Below are 19,905 nucleotides of genomic sequence, written 5' to 3'. Positions count from 1 at the left end.
CCAGCCTAATATGAAATGATGCATGCATTAGATGTACTAATTCTGGCACTTAGCATTGCCTATTCTTGATTGCCCTGGTGCAGTGACAATCGAGGTAATAGCTTCTGGAGTTGATGCCAGCTGTATAATGTTAGCTGGCATCAAGCCCAGGGGTTAGAAATGGAGAGGTATTTATCTGACACCCCCATTACTAACCCCGTATTTAAAAATAAAAAGAAACACACAGGAAAGAAAAGTTTATTTGAATAAAGACTCCACAACACATTCCCTGGTTCACCCATTCATTACCCCGCAGCTCTGATGTGATCCATTGTGGTTCCCGCAATGTCCAGCAATTCTCTACTGCAACCTATGGAGCGTCGTTCTGGGAACGTCACTCCGTAGGTCACTCCCAGGCATGTCTCACAATCGATGACCAGACATGACCGGGAGTGACCTATAGAGCCTTGTCTTCATTTTTACACAATTTTACTTGTACAGAAAAGCTTTGATTCTGCACTTAAAAATGCAATGCCATTATTTGAATGCTCTTTTTTTCACTCGCCACATAAAAACGTATGGAGAAAAAATTCACCAAAACTGCCTGTTCTTCAACATCTTTAAACATACAGTTTTCATTCAATCACATCCACTTTGCTTGAACATTTGCATGCATGGTCACATGTAGCATAAATGCTGCTTTTTTTCTGCTCCCTTTTTTGCACAGAAATTCGGCTGTGTTTATCTAGAAAAGTGGATGTGATTTCGTGAAAACTGTGCGCACTGTGCATGTAAAGACGCTGCTGAACTGTGCAATTTTTGTGCTTTTTTTCTCATTTTCTCATTTATGTGGAGCCTAAAAAATATGTATTAAAAAACTTCAGTTTTTTTTAATTTTTTTTAAGGAAATGGTAAATGGGTTCTGGCTTTGGATTGTGGCTCGTGGTGTGGTCAAAATTTGTGTAACACGCTGCATGTCTTATCCTTCATTCTCTTCTGCAAGAGTTGGGAGGTATGCCTTAAAGTCAGCATAAAACAGTGCTCAACAATAATTCATTTTATAACAACACACCAAAGTCTTTAGGGAGGTTTCAGACAACTCATTTTTGGCAATGAATTAATCTCCGTAGTGTCCAGCCATTCAACAGTGAATATATATTTATTCTGGAACAAATATAACACAGCTTAGAACTTCTTATAGTTTATGATCTTAGCATCTGTCTGTCATTTTTCAAAGTGAAAATAAAGTGAGCTCCAGCTACACACACACTGAGCAGGAACTTTCCGTTATGTTTTTTTTTTTAAACCGTGCTTTACTGGCAATATAGCACTATTGCTGGTGACAGAATCTCATCCACTATCAAACAGTAGTAAATAGTAATTGATGCAATATACAATAATAAGCATTATTCCAACTTTCCTCACTCCTTTACAACTTCATAGACTAACAGTTCAAGGGGCAGTGATGGACAGTTATATTTCTGCTGGAGGTTTTTCTAATGGTCACCTGTGAATCGAAGGTGCTTTGAGCTGTCCTCTTCAGCAACCATTTACAAAGCCCTGGGTCCTACCTGGAATACATTGGCAAGATGGTTAGAGAATTAAAGTGATGTATTTGTGATGAAATCAGAAATATACAGCGGGTATGGAAAGTATTCAGATCCCTTTAAATTTTTCACTCTTTGTTTCATTGCAGCCATTTGGTAAATTCTAAAAAGTTCATTTTTTTCTCTCATTAAAGTACACTCTGCACCCCATCTTGACTGAAAAAAACAGAAATGTAGAAATTTTTGCAAATTTATTAAAAAAGAAAACTGAAATACCACATGGTCATAAGTATTCAGACCCTTTGCTCAGACACTCATATTTAAGTCACATGCTGTCCATTTCCTTGTGATCCTCCTTGAGATGGTACTACTACTTCAGTGGAGTTCAGCTGTGTTTAATCAAACTGATAGGACTTGATTTGGAAAGGCACACACCTGTCTATATAAGACCTCACAGTGCATGTCAGACCAAATGAGAATCATGCGCTCAAAGGAATTGCCCAAGATGCTCAGAGACAGAATTGTGGCAAGGCATAGATCTGGCAAAGGTTACAAAAGAATTTCTGCATTACTCAAGGTTCCTAAGAGCACAGTGGCCTCCATAATCCTTAAATGGAAGAAGTTTGGGACCACCAAAAGTCTTTCTAGACCTGGCAGTCCAGCCAAACTGAGCAATCGTGGGAAAAGAGCCTTGGTGAAAGAGGTAAAGAAGAACCCAAAGATCACTGTGGCTGAGCTCCAGAGATGCAGTAGGGAGATGGAGAAAGTTCCACAAAGTCAACTATCACTGCAGGCCTCCACCAGTCGGGCCTTTATGGTAGAGTACAACCTAAACTTGGAATAAATCGAAATACCCCTTGCAAATATTATAAAATTCTTTATTGAAAAATATTTTTTACAAAATTAATTTTACAAAACCACAGATAAATAAAAAATTCAAGAGGAAAAGATGAATCAAAAAAATATGGGCTCACATGGACCAGGATACATTCCCGATGTTGAAATCTCATACATATAGATTGATAATCATAGGAAGGAGGTTAGAATAAGCCCCACCTCTCCACCCAGTAAGGGACTGAGGGTGTAAATAAACAAGAAAAGCCCTTAATAGGGCTCAGATCAGTGTAAACCTTAATGTTGGATATACCAATATAACTCCTAAAATAATATAAGTCTATGTAGAAGAGTTATAAGCTAACGGCCTCCCTGATACGAGCACTGGCTTGAGCTATCGGACTTACCCATCAGGAATATAATTGTACCTTGTCCCACACCACAAATAACACCCCGACGCGTGTTTCGTACACTCAGTGCTTTCTCAAGGGGAGTGTATAAAGAGTCTTGCCTCACCGCATTTATATGCATCCCCGTCCAATATCCGCCAATTAGTGCACCGCATGTCAGCGCTGTCACAGTGTCTCCGGAAGCATGAGATCCGGCTCTCCTTACCGGCATGCATCCAGGGAAATCCCCATCAGACGTAATATGTGCATACCGGAAATGACGGAGGTCTTTGCCGGTCCATGGACAAATTGTTTCAGCGCGCATGTGAACGCGCCCCCGGGTCGTGTGTGTGTGGGGATACCCGGAACCGGACCTGTTGTGGATGCTGGGGGTTGTAGTCTCCGTGGCGGCGACCCGGTCCGTGCCCAGGTGGGTCAAACCAAATGGCAGTCTATATGCTGAATGTCCGACTACGCCACCCGTGGATTGCGGTCCGAGTGAACCGCCGCTGCAGGGCAGACCGCTGAGGCTGGTGTTGTGGGTGCAGCTGAAGGTAGTATAACTCCCCACGGGAGGAGTAAAGCCTCAGGGCAGTAAATAGGGATGTTGGTGGTGATGGTGCGTGGGAGCAACAGTAACCACACGGAGTCTGTCATGCAATTCAGGGTCTTTACTGTTGGTGGTATTAAGAGACCCGTCCGGAATACAGGTTAACAATGGAGGCCTAGTCAGTCTGAGAGCAACTGGGAAATCCTGCTGGTCAGGGGGAGTTTGTAGGCCTATCGTGCTGGCTTCACTCTTTCTTGGCTATCCCGCTGTAGTGTAGTGGTAGCCCACGTCTCTGAGTGTACCGTGTTGTTCTCACCTGTATAACTGGCGACTCGGGCCTTCCGTACTTCTCACCCCTCCGGGGCAGTAGTGGTCCCTCTCGTGTGGCTGAGCCTCCGGGCTTCCTTGGGCCAGAGGACTTGAAGTCCCCTGCGTGGTGGTTTTCTGCTGCTGGGCTTATAACCCTCACAGCCTCGGACTCCAATGTCCGGCTTTATAAGTCTCTAGCCAGGATGAGCTCTGCTAGCTCCCCTCCTAGCCTCGTGTTCCTCCTCTGCCTACAGGGACTCCTCAGCCTGCTGCTGACCTGTCCCTATCTGCAACTTCACTGGAACTTTGTCTGGAACTTCTCTCTAACCCCGCCCCAGATCCAGTTTATAAAGGGCTGGTTTCTCCCCTCCCTGGACTGAGGCAGGAGGTGCTGCATGCTAATTGTCCTCAACCAGGGAACCTCCCACCTGCTCTCAGACATGACATTGCTGCCACTGTGGCGACCAGACCTGGGGTGCCACATTTCCCCCTAGTGAAATTTAGTATTTCGGGACTAAACACATTTTGCAAAAACACAACAGGTAATAACAATACAGTAACATATATACAAGAAGTATAGTCTTTTTAAGTCACGACGCTCCCGTAACCAGGTGTCCTTTTCACCCATGATGCATTTTGAGGGACCCGTCCCAAACCCTCCACGTAGGCCCTGGGGCGGCTACAGGGCTTTGATGATCCGGAGTTGGACCACGTCTTCAGCCACCTCCACGGGTTTTGTGTTCTGTGGGCGTCTTCAAAAGAGGGCACCTTACCAGGTGCAAACAGATACAGTTCCGGTTATTCATTGTCCATAACCTGTTAGTCCACAAACCCTGTCGGGTAACTAGAAAAACATAATTAGTAATCAGGCAACAAACACAAAACATTTCAACTTTTGCAATATACAGGTAGATATATTACATTTTAAATTCTCCAGCGAGCGGGCATTTGACCCCTAGTGCTCCTGGTGGACCTACGTAACCCACTGTCTGGTGGTACTCTATTCGGGTCCCCTGTTTCCACCCCCTGTGTACTGGGTGTACTCGTGTCTGCACTAGAGGTGTTTGCAGATGTTACGGGTAGGTTGGGCAGCTTTCTGCGTACTCTTTGGCTCACCACGGGCATGGCAGGTTCACTACTAGCAGAGGGTTGATTCTCTTGAGCTGCTGGTATGTACTCTTCTGCCTCCGGGGCCACTTGCTCTTCCAACACTACTTGCTCTTCTGCAGGCCCTTGAGGGGCTGGCTGGAGAAACGTAAGGACGGGTACCACTATAGCATTGTTGATTTGTGTCCAGGACCGGGGAAATTCTCCGAGCACTGTACTGACCATTTCTTCCCTTTCCTCTGTGGGTTGAAGGCTATCTTGGTCTTCATCAGCGCTTTGCAGCTGCTCGGGACACTTCTTCAGGTGGTCTCTGGAGACAGTGGCTGTGGTCTCTCCTCCATCCTTACTGATAACACATACCTTTGGGTTTTCATGGCTTGAGGGCAGTACAGTGTACGGGTCTTTCTCCCACTGGTCATCCAACTTGTGGAGCCATCTCTTCCTCTTCAAGACCTGCTCTCCAGGTGCCAGGGGAGCAGCAGGAGCATGCTGGTTGTAATTCCTTTCTTGGCTCTCTCTTGCTTGAGACAGACTTCGCTCCACACTCTCCTGTACTTTCCGGTACTGCTGCTGTCGTTCTGTGTCCCAGTCTGCTTCTGGTGAGGTGTCCTCGGGTGTCAGGATTCCCATCTCCAGGTCAAATGGAAGCTTACCAGGTCTTGCTCTTATTAGGTAAGCCGGGGTGCAGTTGGCAGAACCCACTGGGATATGGTTATACAAGTCCACCAGATCCGGCAGTTTCTCAGGCCATAGGCTGCGTTCCTCCAGGGGCAACGTCTTGAGCAGGTCTTTTACTACCTGGTTCATTTTCTCACACATCCCGTTGGTTTGGGGGTGGTAAGGCGTTGTCCTTATCTTCTTGCAGCCATACAGGTTGCAGAGTCCCTGGAAGACTTCAGCCTCGAACGCTGGACCTTGCTCAGTCAACACTTGCTCTGGATACCCGTGTGGGTGCCAGAAATGCTGCTGGAAGGCTCTGGCGGCCGTCTGAGCTGTTAAGTCTTTGACAGAGACCACCACTAGGAACCGGGAGTAGTGATCTACGATTGTGAGGGCGTAGATGTATCCCGATCTGCTTGGAGCCAGCTTTACGTGGTCCAGGGCCGCCTGCTCCAGGGGCTGCTTTGTGATGATGGGCCGCAGGGGAGTCTTCTGGCTGGCGCGGTCCTTCCTCCTTAGGTTGCACGGGCCACAGTCTCTGCACTATCTCTCTATAGCCCCTCTCATGCCTACCCAGAAGAACCGCTCACGCAACAGGAACTCCAGCTTCTTCCATCCAAAGTGCCCTGCTCTGTCATGGTATGCTTCTAGGACCATAGCCGCACCCTGCCTTGGGACCACTACCTGCCAGGTCAGCTCATGTGTTCGAGAGTTGACGGTTCTGCGGCACAGCCTCCCCTCATAGAGAAACAGCTTGCTCCTCTCCTTACACAGCTGTTTGGCCTCTTCTGGAGCATCCGGTTCAAGGTAGGCATCAGCCTGGGTCAGCATCTCTTTTACCAGGCGGACTGCAGGGTCACTATCTTGTGTCTCTGCCCAGCCGTGGTGGGGTAAGGGATTGAACGTAGCGGTGGCAGAGCACCTCTCCTTTACGCAGTGGGAACACTGGGTGATTCCATGACGGTGGAATGCAGGGAGTTCAATTTCTTCCAGTTCTTCTGGATCCTCTCCCCCGTCCTGCAAGTGAGGCATTCTGGACAATGCATCTGCATTGGCATTTGCGCGCCCTGTCCGGTATTTGATAGTAAATTCATAATTGGACAGCCGGGCCATCCATCTCTGCTCTAGGGCACCAAGTCTTGCAGTGTCCAGGTGTGTCAATGGGTTGTTGTCCGTGTACACAGTGAACTTAGAAGAAGCCAGGTAATGCCTAAAGCATTCGGTGACTGCCCACACCACTGCCAGGAACTCTAGCTTGAAGGAGCTATTATTCTCAGGGTTTCTCTCTGTGGGCCTCAGCTTTCTGCTAGCATAAGCAATTACCCGTTCTCTGCCCTGCTGTATCTGGGACAGTACGGCTCCTAGCCCCACGTTATTGGCGTCGGTGTGGAGGATAAAAGGCTGGCCGTAATCAGGGTAGGCCAGGATCTCATCCCCCGTGAGGGCCATCTTCAGCTGGCAGAAAGACTCCTCCTCCAGCTTGTCCCACTTAAAGGGCGGCTTCTGACTTTTAGTCCTTGACTGACCTAACAGGAGGTCCTGGATAGGGGCTGCCATTTTGGTGAACCCGGAGATGAATCTTCGGTAGTAGCCTACCAACCGGAGGAACTACCGCACTTCCTTTATGCTGGAGGGTCTTGGCCAGTCCTTAATCACCGTGATCTTGTAAGGGTCTGGGGCTACTCCGTCAGCACTCACCACATGTCCCAGGTACTGTACTTTTGGCTTCAGTAGATGACACTTGGAGGGTTTCACCTTTAGGCCGAAGCCTGCCAGGGCATCGAACACCTCTGCCAGGTGCTTTAGATGGTCCTCATAGGTCTTGGAATACACGATAACATCGTCCAGATAGAGTAGGACTGTCTCGAAATTTCTGTGCCCCAGACAACACTCCATCAGCCTCTGGAAGGTCCCTGGTGCATTGCAGAGTCCGAACGGCATACAGTTGAATTCACTGAAACCCATCGGGATGGTGAAGGCGGTCTTCTCCTTGTCTGACTCTGCTACAGGAACCTGCCAGTACCCGCTAGTGAGATCCAAAGTAGAGAAGAAGTTAGCAGATTTTAGTGCAGCCAAAGACTCCTCTATCCTAGCTAATGGGTACGCATCTTTGTGTGTTATTCTGTTGACCTTTCTATAATCTACACACATCCTCATCGTGCCATCTTTCTTTTTTACAAGAACTAGAGGAGCTGCCCAGGGTCTTCAGCTATCCCTGATCACCCCAGCCTCCTTCATCTCTCGTAACATACCCTTGGCATACTGATAGTGTGCAGGGGATACAGGCCGGTATCTCTCTTTTATTTACTTGCCCAAAGTCTAGCGGGTGTTTGCTAAAGACTCTTTCGTACTCCTGAACCACCCGGTTGACTCCCTGTTTCTGGTGTGGGGGAGTGGAGTCAGTGCCAACATGCAGCTTCTGGCACCAGTCCTCCATTTGTTTTTTAGAGCCGTTACCTTCCTCTGGGGGAGATGGAGGCAAGGGTTCCACGGCTTTTACAGAGTTTTGGTTAATGGTGAACAATTTGGCCAGAGTGGCATACCGGGGCAAGTGTACTTCTCTTTCCCCAATATTTAGGATGCGGACCGGCACCCTCCCATGGCGGACATCAACCACTCCCCGTGCTGTCAAAATGGTGGGCCTACTGTCTGAGTAAACGGGTTCTACCATAGCTTGGTAGTCTCTACCTCTTAACCCGATTGCAGTCCGGCACCAGATCATCATTTCACTTTTTGGGGTCACTCATCCTAACGCTACCAATCTCACCACCAGACAATTCAACCTGTTGCCGCTTCGTCAGGGCTCTGATCTCTTTTTGTAAGACACGCTGCTGGCTGGAGCCGGCATTCATTGAAACCTGCTGTAATATACCAATTATCTCTGAAAGACAATTTTCAATAATGTTAGTACCCAAGGTTATTTTAGGGTGACTTTCACGACGGTCAATGTCCACAATAATCAGTCCTTGCGCCGGCAGTTCGACTTTACCAATTTTGATGGTCACCTCCTTGAACCCCACCTGCGGCATGGGCTGACCATTGCTGGCGATGATGCTCAAGTCATTATCTGGGTAGCGGGTAATATTCGTGTCATCCCAGTACCGCTTGAAAAGTACTTAGGGGATGGTGGTTACCTGTGACCCGGTGTCCAACAGTGCACTCATGGGAATGCCATCTAGTACCACAGGCAAGACCGGTCGTCCCCCCACATACTTGTCACTCTAGTTTGACGGGCCTGATGCTCTTACGCCTGGGGGTTGGCCCTCTGCCCCAGGTTGGGCTCGTTTAAATTACAGTACCTTGCAATATGTCCTGGCTGGCTGCAGCGGCGGCAGATGGGTTGTCCTTCCTGGTCGTAGCGGTCCGTTGGCTTCCCTCTGGACGGTGGGATCCTCTTCTGTCGGTGCCACGGGACGCCCTCCGGAATGGTAGCCAGCTGGGTCTTTCCTGGAGAGGATACCTGTAACGACTGCACAGTCCTGGTTAGTGCGGCAACGCTTTTGGTCAGTTCTTGGACCTGATGGTGCAGGTCTGTAGGCGGGGTACTATTCATAGTCTGTGCATTGGTTCCTGCCGGTTCTATAGAGTGGAGCGCCACCTCCTGGTAATACGTGACGTCAGGGCGCCTGGAAGCCGCAACGCCACCGGGTGTGGGTTCTCGGAGTACCCGGATGGCTCTGTCCTTAAACTGTGCAAAGTCTAACTCAGGGTTCTGCAGAGCCATTAGGCGTAACTGGGTTTGGTGGGCGCTGGACAGCAGACCCTTAATGAATTGTTCAGTCAGCAGTTTATCTGCATTCCGCACACTGTCAGTGTCTGCCTGCTTAATGGCTCTCAGGGCCTCTTGCAAATTCAAAGCATAGTCTCTTATACTGTCTTGGGCCCGCTGCTTGCACCCATAAAATCTCATTTTGATCTCTGCTGAGGTGCGGGTATCAAAAGTGTCCTTTTGACGGGCTAAAATCTCCTTCACGGTTCCCTTGTCCCTGAATGACCAGGACTTTACTTCTCGTTGGGCCGCGCCGGTTAACTGGCCTATCAGTATGCTCACTTTTTGTTCCTCCATCAGGGGGTACACTTCGAATAGGCTATACAGTCTCTCTTTAAAGTCGCTCAGGGTATGCGACTCCCCTGAGTACTGGGGCAACCAGGCCGCTCCGGGGATATAAGGCATCGTGAACGGCATTACTGCGGCAGCGGCCGCGCTGGCGGTGGCAGTTCCCTCCGCTTCCGACATCTTCTTCCCCCCTAGTCAACCGTGGACTACCTTCCGTTGCTTTTCTTCTGTAGGCCGCGGCTCCGCAGGCGACCGTCGGGGTTGAGGACCTTGCGTCGCGTCCTGGTGACGTCAGCGTCCGCTCGGCTTCTTTCAGGACCTTGCGCAGCGTCCGTGCGTAAGGCGGGGCTCCAGTTCTCGCGCGCTTTCGTCGTCCACGCCCCTCTTCTTCCCGAGCGGCATCCCAAAGATGGCGCCCGATGGCGGGAAAATGGCTGCGGATGGCGGGAAATGGCTGCGGATGGCGGAAAACTCCACCAAGGTAAGTTTTACAGTCCTTCTTCAGGCACGCAGTACCCGTTGGTGGCGGGCACAAAATCCTGCTGACTACACCAAAGTTGACGCGCCCCCTGGGCCTTGTGTGTGTGGGGATACCCGGAACCGGACCTGTTGTGGATGCTGGGGGTTGTAGTCTCCGTGGTGGCGACCCGGTCCGTGCCCAGGGCGGTCAAACCAAATGGCAGTCTATATGCTGAATGTTCGACTACGCCACCCGTGGATTGCGGTCCGAGTGAACCGCCGCTGCAGGGCAGACCGCTGAGGCTGGTGTTGTGGGTGCAGCTGAAGGCAGTATAACTCCCCACGGGAGGAGTATAGCCTCAGGGCAGTAAATAGGGATGTTGGTGGTGATGGTGCGTGGGAGCAACAGTAACCACATGGAGTCTGTCATGCAATTCAGGGTCTTTACTGTTGGTGGTATTAAGAGACCCGTCCGGAATACAGGTTAACAATGGAGGCCTGGTCAGTCTGAGAGCAACTGGGAAATCCTGCTGGTCAGGGGGAGTTTGTAGGCCTTCCGTGCTGACTTCACTCTTTCTTGGCTATCTCGCTGTAGTGTAGTGGTAGCCCACGTCTCTGAGTGTTCCGTGTTGTTCTCACCTGTATGACTGGCGACTCGGGCCTTCCGTACTTCTCACCCCTCCGGGGCAGTAGTGGTCCCTCTCGTGTGGCTGAGCCTCCGGGCTTCCTTGGGCCAGAGGACTTGAAGTCCCCTGCATGGTGGTTTTCTGCTGCTGAGCTTATAACCCTCACAGCCTCGGACTCCAGTGTCTGGCTTTGTAAGTCTCTAGCCAGGATGAGCTCTTCTAGCTCCCCTCCTGGCCTTGTGTTCCTCCTCTGCCTACAGGGACTCCTCAGCCTGCTGCTGACCTGTCCCTATCTGCAACTTCACTGGAACTTTGTCTGGAACTTCTCTCTAACCCCGCCCCAGATCCAGTTTATAAAGGGCAGGTTTCTCCCCTCCCTGGACTGAGGCTGGAGGTGCTGCATGCTAATTGTCCTCAACCAGGGAACCTCCCACCTGCTCTCAGACATGACATTGCTGCCACTGTGGTGACCAGACCTGGGGTGCCACACATGCCTCTGCATGCGCCATTTTACTGGAGTCTTGTCTCTTCATACATTCTACTGCGGACTCAGGCCAATTGCATGGCCACAGACAGAAGGCACTCCAGCAGGCATCCACTCCAAGAAACACCACCACAAAGTCAACCACACAGCACCCACACAAGGGAAGGTAAGGAAATTCATTCTATAGGTGAAAGCCCACAGTGAGCGCACCGCAAAAGAAATTTCAACCCACACTGCACCCCCCAACACAGGCCATAATACAATCGCAAAAGAAACTGCAACCCACACGGCGCCCTCAAACACAGGCCATAATATGGCAGAGTAGTCCAACGGAAGCCTCTCCTCAGTGCAAGACATATGAAAGCCCGTATAGAGTTTGCTGAAAAACACATGAAGGTCTCCCAGACTATGAGAAATAAGATTCTCTGGTCTGATGAGAGGTAGATAGAACTTTTTGGTCATGATTCTAAGCGGTATGTGTGGAAAAAAACAGGCACTGCTCATCACCTGCCCAGTACAATCCCAACAGTGAAAGATGGTGGTGGCAGCATCATGCTATGGTGGTGTTTTTAGCTGCAGGGACAGGACAACTGGTTGCAATTGAAGGAAACATGAATGTGGCCAAGTACAGAGATATCCTGGATAAAAACCTCTTCCAGAGTGCTCTGGACCTCAGACTTGGCCAGAGGTTCACCTTCCAACAAGACAATGACCCTAAGCACACAGCTAAAAGATGGGATGCAGAGTGTACTTTAATGAGAAAAAAATGAACTTTTTAGAATTTACCAAATGGCTGCAACAAAACAAAGAATGAAAAATTTAAAGGGGTCTGAATACTTTCCGTACCCACTGTAAATGATACTCATATATCATGACATGTTCATTACATTAGGTACAGTACATACATGTGAGGTAATGTAGTAAAGTTTGGTACTATGGAACTGGTGTGACCCATCTTGATTATGGGATTTCGATAAGCAGATCGGATCATTTGTAGAAAGATGTGACTGCTCTACCCGGCAGCCGAACATATACTGACAGGTGCATGATCACTCCCGCAGTGTATAGTGCTGAGCCACTGTGAGAGGTCACACGAGTTCATCAACTGGTGCAATAAGTGAGGTTACCAGAGCTCATCAGCTGATGAAATCCTCTGACCTCTCTCACAGCAGCTCAACGCTATGCACTGACACAGGAGCAATTACACTCCTGTGTCAGTGTCAGCCTGAAGTCATGTAGAGCAGTCACATCAGTGACTGTTGATGTGACTATTCTACAAATGATCCGATTGCCGTGGGACACTGGATTGCTTCATCACTTTGGACAGGTGAGGGATATGTTTTTTTTTATTTTTGTTTTTTTTTTACAGGTGACAATGGCTTCAAATGGATTAGGCATTAGTTGAGTATAAGTTTGCATTTTTATTTTCTATTTTATACAGGGAACAATAGTTTCAGGGGATTAGGCGTTAGTGAGCATACTGTGTTTCTTATTTTTAAATACATGAATAAAACCATGTGGACTTTTATTTCAAATAAAGGCCGTGTGTTTATTTCAAAACTTTTACTATAGGGTTAGTAATGGGGCTGTCTTATAGACGCCTATCTATTACTAACTGGGGCTTCATGTCAGCTGCCAATACAAGGCTGTCATGAACCCCAGCCCTATTACCCCATTTGCCACAGCATCAGTGCAAGTGGGAAGAGTGAGGCTTAGTGCCAGATTTGGCACATCTTATTGAAGCACCATATCTGGGGCCACTGAGGGCTGATGTTATTAGCCTCAAAGGGGGCCAGTATACATGGCCCCTTCCCTTGATATTACAATCAGCCTACAGCTGTCTGGTTAGCCTTTCCTGACTAGATTTAATTTTTTTCAGGGGCCCTCCTGTATTCTAGCCAGTAAAGGCTAACTAAATAGCTGTGAGCTGTTATTAATAGCTAGGGAACATGCTGGCCTAATGGTGCCTTCCTAGGCTAAAAATTCCAGCTCTCTGCTGCCCCAGAAATGGCACTTCATATTTGAAGTGCCAATTCTGACGCTTAGCTCAGGCTCTTCCTTATGCCCTGGTGCAGATGCATCAGGATAATGGGATTAGGTAATGGGATTAGAAAACAGACATCAAGTCAGCAGGGACAAGGAGCAGCATGGCAGATGTGACAACCTACATGGTGAGCTGCAACATGTGCTACATGTTCACAGATCGACCAGAAGATGAAACCAACTTCACCTGCCAGAAGTGTAGACTACTGGCTCTTTTAGAAGGAAAAGTGCGGGGGCTGGAAGAAAGAATTGCGACATTAAAAGTCATCAAGGAAAATTAAGACTTCCTGGACAGAACAGAAGCGTCACTACTGGTCACGGAAAGTGAAGGAAGCATCAGAGAACCTCCAGAGGCAGACAAGTGGAGGCAAGTGACCAAAAGAAGCAAGAAGACCATGGAGACACCACCAACCACACAACTGAGAAACAGATTCCAAGGACTTGTGGAGGACGAAGATGGCACACCTAAGGATGAGGCACTACCAGCAAGCAAAGAAGAAAAGAGCACCCAGAAACACCCAGAAGCGACAAGAAAAAGGACAGCCAAGAAGGGAAGAAGAGTGGTGGTGGTGGGAGACTCACTACTGAGAGGAACAGAAGCAGCTATCTGCAGACCGGACATAACCGCAAGAGAAGTATGCTGCCTCCCAGGTGCGAAGATCAAGGATGTTACTGATAGGATACCGAAGCTCATCAGTTCCAAGGATGTCCACCCATTTCTTCTGATACATGTTGGCACCAATGACACGGTAAGGAAGGACCTACCGACAATCTGCAAGGACTTTGAAGCATTGGGGAAGAAAGTAAAAGAACTGGATGCGCAGGTAGTTTTTTCTTCTATCCTTCCAGTAGACGGGCTTGGCGTCAGGAGATGGAACAGGATCCTTGATGTGAACAACTGGCTGAGACGATGGTGCAGACAACAAGGATTTGGATTCCTGGACCACTGTGTGAATTACCTCTATGACAGACTCCTTGCCAGAGATGGACTACACCTCAACAAACCCGGGAAACACACATTCGCCAGGAGACTCGCAACACTCATCAGGAGGGCATTAAACTAGAAGAAGAGGGGATGGGAAGAAAAACACCGAACACGAACATGAAACCAGAGAACATACTAATGAAAGATATGAAGTGCGACAAATAAGGTCCAAGACAAGATACTTGGAAGGGAGGTAAGAAAATTTCTAATACAATCCACAGGGAGAAGATTGGAACAAAACCAAACCGTGTAAACTGCGTGCTAGCAAATGCCAGAAGCCTGACAAACAAGATGGATGAACTGGAAGCAGAAATATCTACAGGTAACTATGACATAGTGGGAATAACCGAGACATGGTTAGATGAAAGCTATGACTGGGCAGTTAACTTACAGGGTTACAGTCTGTTTAGAAGGGATCGAAGAAATCGGAAAGGGGGTGGAGTCTGTCTATATGTAAAGACGTGTCTAAAGCCTACAATACGGGAGGATGTATGGAAGGGAAATGAGGAGGTCGAGTCCTTATGGGTGGAAATACATGGGGCAAAAAACAATAATAAAATTATCATAGGAGTCTGTTATAAACCACCAAATATAGCAGAAGCCACGCAAAGTCTATTAATGAGACAAATAGACGAAGTAGCAAAAAATAACGAGGTGATTATTATGGGGGACTTCAATTACCCCGATATAGACTGGGAAACCGAAAGCTGTAAATCTCAGAAAGGAAACAGGTTTCTGGCAATTATCAAAGACAATTATTTGTCACAACTTGTGCAGGAACCAACTAGAGGGACGGCCCTTTTAGACTTAATATTAACTAACAGGCCAGACAGAATAACTGAGGTGCAGGTCAGGGGGCACCTGGGAAATAGTGACCACAACATTATACAATTCCACATATTCTTCAGTAGGGTGCCCAGGAAGGAAGTCACAAAAACACTGAACTTCAGGAGGGCAAAGTTTGATCAGCTAAGAGATGCCCTTCACCTTATAGACTGGGATAGTATCTTCAGTAATAGGAGCACGGATAGAAAATGGGAAATTTTCAAAACAGTCCTACATAGTCACTGTAGAAGGTACATACCTTATGGGAATAAAAGGGCTAGGAATAGGAGGAAGCCATTGTGGCTAAATAAGGAAGTTAAGAGGGAAATGAAAAACAAAAAAAGGGCTTTCGGTAAAATTAAACAAGAAGGCAGCGAGGAAGCACTAATATCTTATAGGGAAAAAAACAAAATCTGTAAGAAACAAATAAGAATAGCAAAAGAGGAGACAGAGAGACTAATTGCCAAGGAAAGTAAAACGAATCCCAAACTGTTCTTTAACTATATAAACAGTAAAAGGATTAAAACTGATGGAGTTGGCCCATTGAAAAATAACCTGGGTAAAATCATAGAGGGCGATGAGGGTAAAGCAAACCTACTCAATAGCTTCTTCTCCACTGTTTTCACAAAAGAAAACAATTTATCGGAGGAAATGCAGAGTGATAAAGTAAACCCTCCGCTAAATATCACACACCTAACCCAGGAGGAAGTTCAGAAACGCCTAAATAATATCAAAATAGACAAGTCTCCAGGCCCAGATGGCATACACCCCCGGGTACTAAAAGAATTAAGTAATGTGATAGACAGACCGCTGTATCTTATATTCAAGCACTCTTTATGGACAGGGACTGTCCCACTAGACTGGCACCAAGCAAATGTGGTACCAATATTCAAAAAGGGGTCTAAAAGTGACCCTGGGAACTATAGACCAGTAAGCTTAAAGTCTGTTGTGGGTAAATTGTTTGAAGGATTTCTTAGAGATGCTATTGTAGAATATCTTAATGATAAGAACTGTCTAACTCCATATCAACATGGATTCATGAGGGATCGCTCCTGCCAAACAAACCTGATCGCCTTCTACGAGGAGGTGAGCTCACAGCTGGACCCGGGAGAGTCAGTGGATGTTGTATACCTTGACTTCTCCAAAGCGTTTGATACCGTGCCACACAAAAGGTTGGTATATAACATGAGAATGCTTGGTCTGGGGGATAATGTGTGCAAGTGGGTAAATAGCTGGCTGAGTGATAGAAAGCAGAGGGTGGTTATCAATGGAGTAAGCTCAGGGTGTGTCAGGGTTACTAGCGGGGTGCCTCAAGGGTCTGTCTTGGGCCCTATATTATTTAATATATTTATTAATGATCTAGTGGAAGGGTTGCATAGTAAAATAGCAATATTTGCAGATGATACTAAACTTTGTAAAGTAGTTATTACAGATGAGGATAGGGCACAGCTGCAGGAGGATTTAGATAAATTGGGGAGTTGGGCCAAAAAATGGCAAATGGGGTTCAATGCCGATAAATGTAAGGTCATGCACATGGGAAAGAAAAACAGCAGTCACCCATACATATTAAATGGGAAACCGTTGGGGAAATCTGACATGGAGAAGGACCTGGGCGTCTTGGTTAATAGCAAATTAAATTGGAGTGCCCAGTGTCAGGCAGCAGCTGCGAAGGCAAATAGAGTCATGGCATGCATCAGAAGAGGAATAGGGGCATATGATGAGAACATTGTTCTTCCTCTGTATAAAGCGCTGGTAAGGCCGCACTTACAATATTGTGCACAGTTCTGGGCTCCGGTGCTCAGGAAAGACATATTGGAGCTAGAGAGGGTACAAAGGAGGGCGACTAAGGTAATAAAGGGAATGGAGGGACTACAATACCCAGAGAGGTTGTCAAAATTAGGCCTATTTACGTTGGAAAAGAGAAGGCTTAGGGGAGACCTCATAAACATGTATAAATACATCAGGGGGCAGTACAGAGATCTCTCCCATGACCTGTTTATACCAAGGATGGTGACAAAGACGAGGGGGCACACTATGCGTCTGGAGGAAAGGAGGTTCCTGCACCAGCATAGAAGGGGATTCTTTACGGTCAGAGCTGTGAGACTCTGGAACTCTGTGGGAGACGAAGTGGTGAGGTCCAACTCACTTAATGAGTTCAAGAGAGGCCTGGACGCCTTTCTTGAGAACAATAAAATTACATCTTATGCTTAGTGATAGTTAATTAATCCAGGGATTTAATCTGACTGCCAGATTGGAGTCGGGAAGTGAATTTTTCCTCAATGATGTAAATTGGCCTATACCGCATGTTTTTTTTTTGCCTTCCCCTGGATCAACGCTGCGGAATAGCTGCAGTGCACAAGAAATAGGCTGAACTGGATGGACGCTTGTCTTTTTTCGGCCTTATAAACTATGTAACTATGTAACTATTAGGTATCACTGACACCAAGTCCTAGGTTTAGTAATGAAAAGGTGTCAGCCAGACACCCTCATTACTAAACCTGTAAGTAAAGAGTTAAATAAACACACACACACTGAGAATAAAACATTTTATTTGAAATAAAACACATTATTTAACCATTTAAATTAACCAAATATACTCATCCCAGGTCCGATGGCAATCCAAGGGTTAAAGTGATTTTTTTTTTCAAATATTTTTATTTAGCTCTAAAAAGCATTCATTGCTGTATAGAAACGTATGCAAAAAAAGGCGACTTAAACGCAACTTTTTTCCGCAGAGTTTTTACTGCCAAGAGATGCAGAAATCTTGCTCTTTAAAGAGCGAATGAACATGCAGGGATTGCCTGCCATGCACTGTAATGCCGTAGCCATGTTGGTTGTGGGCTTTACAGTGACTGGCTAGCCGCACAGCATCATCAGGACTATATAAGACCTGGCGTCGCTATGCTCTTCACAGTCTACCCCGGAAACAGGCAGAGTAGCTATGCTCGTCACAGTCTACCCCGGAAACAGGCAGAGTAGGGAGAGGTACTGCTGAGTAAGGGAGAGATTTGCTTCTTTATAGTTATTATACAGTTGAAACCAGAAGTTTTCATACACTATATAAAAAAACATATATGCATGTTTTTCTCCATATCTGACATGAAATCAGAATAAACCTTTCCCATTTTAGATCTATTAGGATTACCTGAATTTTTAATATTTGCCAAATGCTAGAATATTGAGAGAGATAGAATGTTTTAAGGCATTATCATTACTTACTGCAAAATCAAAAGTTTACATACATTTCATTAGTATTTGGTACCATTGCCCTTAAACTGAATGACTTGAGTCAAACGTTTGGGATATCATTCCACAAGCTTTTCATAATAGTTGGTCAGAATTTGGGCCCATTTCTCCTGACAAAACTGGTGTAACTGATCCAAGTTTGTATGTCGCATTGTTCGAAAAAGGCTTTTCAGCTTTGCCCATACATTTTCAATAGGACTGAGATCAGGGCTTTGTGAAGGCCACTCCAAAACATTGACTTTGTTATCCTTAAGCCACTTTGTTACAATTTTGGCAGCATGCTTCGGGTCATTGTACATTTGGAAGACCCATATCCGCCCAAGCTTTAACATCCTGGCTAATGTCATGAGATGTTTCTTCAGTATTTCCACTTAATCTTCTTTTCTCATGATGCCATCTATTTTGTGAAGTGCACCAATTCCTCCTGCAGCAATACAACTCCACAACATGATGCTGCCACACCTGTGTTTCACAGTTGGAATGGTGTTTTTAGGCTTCCAGCTTCTCCCTTTTTCCTTCAAACGTAACGATGGTCACTATGCCCAAAAAGTTCAATTTTAGTTTAATCAGACCAGAGGACATGTCTCCAAAAATTAAGGTATTTGTTTGTGTGTGCATTTGCAAACATTAATCTGGCATTTTTCTGTTTCTTTTGAAGTAATGGCTTCTTCCTGGTAGAGTGGCCTTTCAGCCTATGTTATTGCAGTACTCGTTTCACTGTGGATATTGACACAATCTTACCAGCTTCCACCATCATTTTCACAAGGTCTTTTGCTTTTGTTCCTTGGTTGATATGCACATATTGGACCAAAGCACGTTCATCTCTGGGACACAGAACCCATCTCCTTCCTGAGCCATAAGATGGCTGGACATTTCCATCTTGTTTGTACTTGCGTATAATTTTTTATACAAATGAACGAGGGACCTTCAGGTATCTTAAAATTGTACCCAAGGGTAAGCCAGACTTGTGTAAGTCCACAATTCTCTTCCTGATATCTTGGCTGATTTATTTAGAGTTTCTCATGATGCTACACAAAGAAGCAGTGTGTTTCAGGTGTGCATTAAAATACATCCACAAGTGTGTCTCTAACTCAAATGTTGCCAAAAAAATTCAGAAGCTTCAAAACATATAAAATCATCATATGGGCAGTCCAGAATGGTTTAAAGGTATAGTAACCTTAGTGTATGTAAACTTTTGACTAAGTAATAAAAATGCCTTAAAACATTCTCTCTCATTATTTTGGCATTTGGCAAATATTAAAAATTATGGTAATCCTAATTGACCTAAAACGGGAAAGGTTTATTCTGATTTCATGTCAGATATTGAGAAAAACATGCATATGTGTCTTTTTATATAGTGTATGTAAACTTCTGGTTTCAACTGTACGTATCCCACAAAATATATATAAATATATATATACATATATATATATATATATATATATATATACATATATATACCACTGAACTAACAGTCCTTCTGAGGACTAACCCAGCTGCATATATTGGGTGGTGATAGCATGAGTTAGGCAGGCAGACAGGGTATGTGCAGACTGCAGTGCATGATACAGCACAAGAGGGTCCATTAAACCTCCTGTTAGTATAGGTATTCCACAACATATATATATATATATATATATATATATATATATATATATATATCCATCTGAACTAACAGTCCTTCTGAGAACTAGTCCAGATGCATATAATCAATGCTAGGCAAGCAGGCAGTGTATGTGGTGGACTGCAGTGTATGATACAGCAAAAGAGGGTCCATTGAATGTCCTGTCTGCTGCTTCTGTAAT

This window comes from Phyllobates terribilis, unplaced genomic scaffold (genome assembly GCF_046119375.1).
Source record: "Phyllobates terribilis strain yellow unplaced genomic scaffold, ASM4611937v1 Scaffold_3__8_contigs__length_932513732, whole genome shotgun sequence".
Lineage (NCBI taxonomy): Eukaryota > Metazoa > Chordata > Amphibia > Anura > Dendrobatidae > Phyllobates > Phyllobates terribilis.
The sequence above is the reverse complement of the archived record's forward strand: the minus strand, read 5'-3'. Positions refer to the sequence as shown.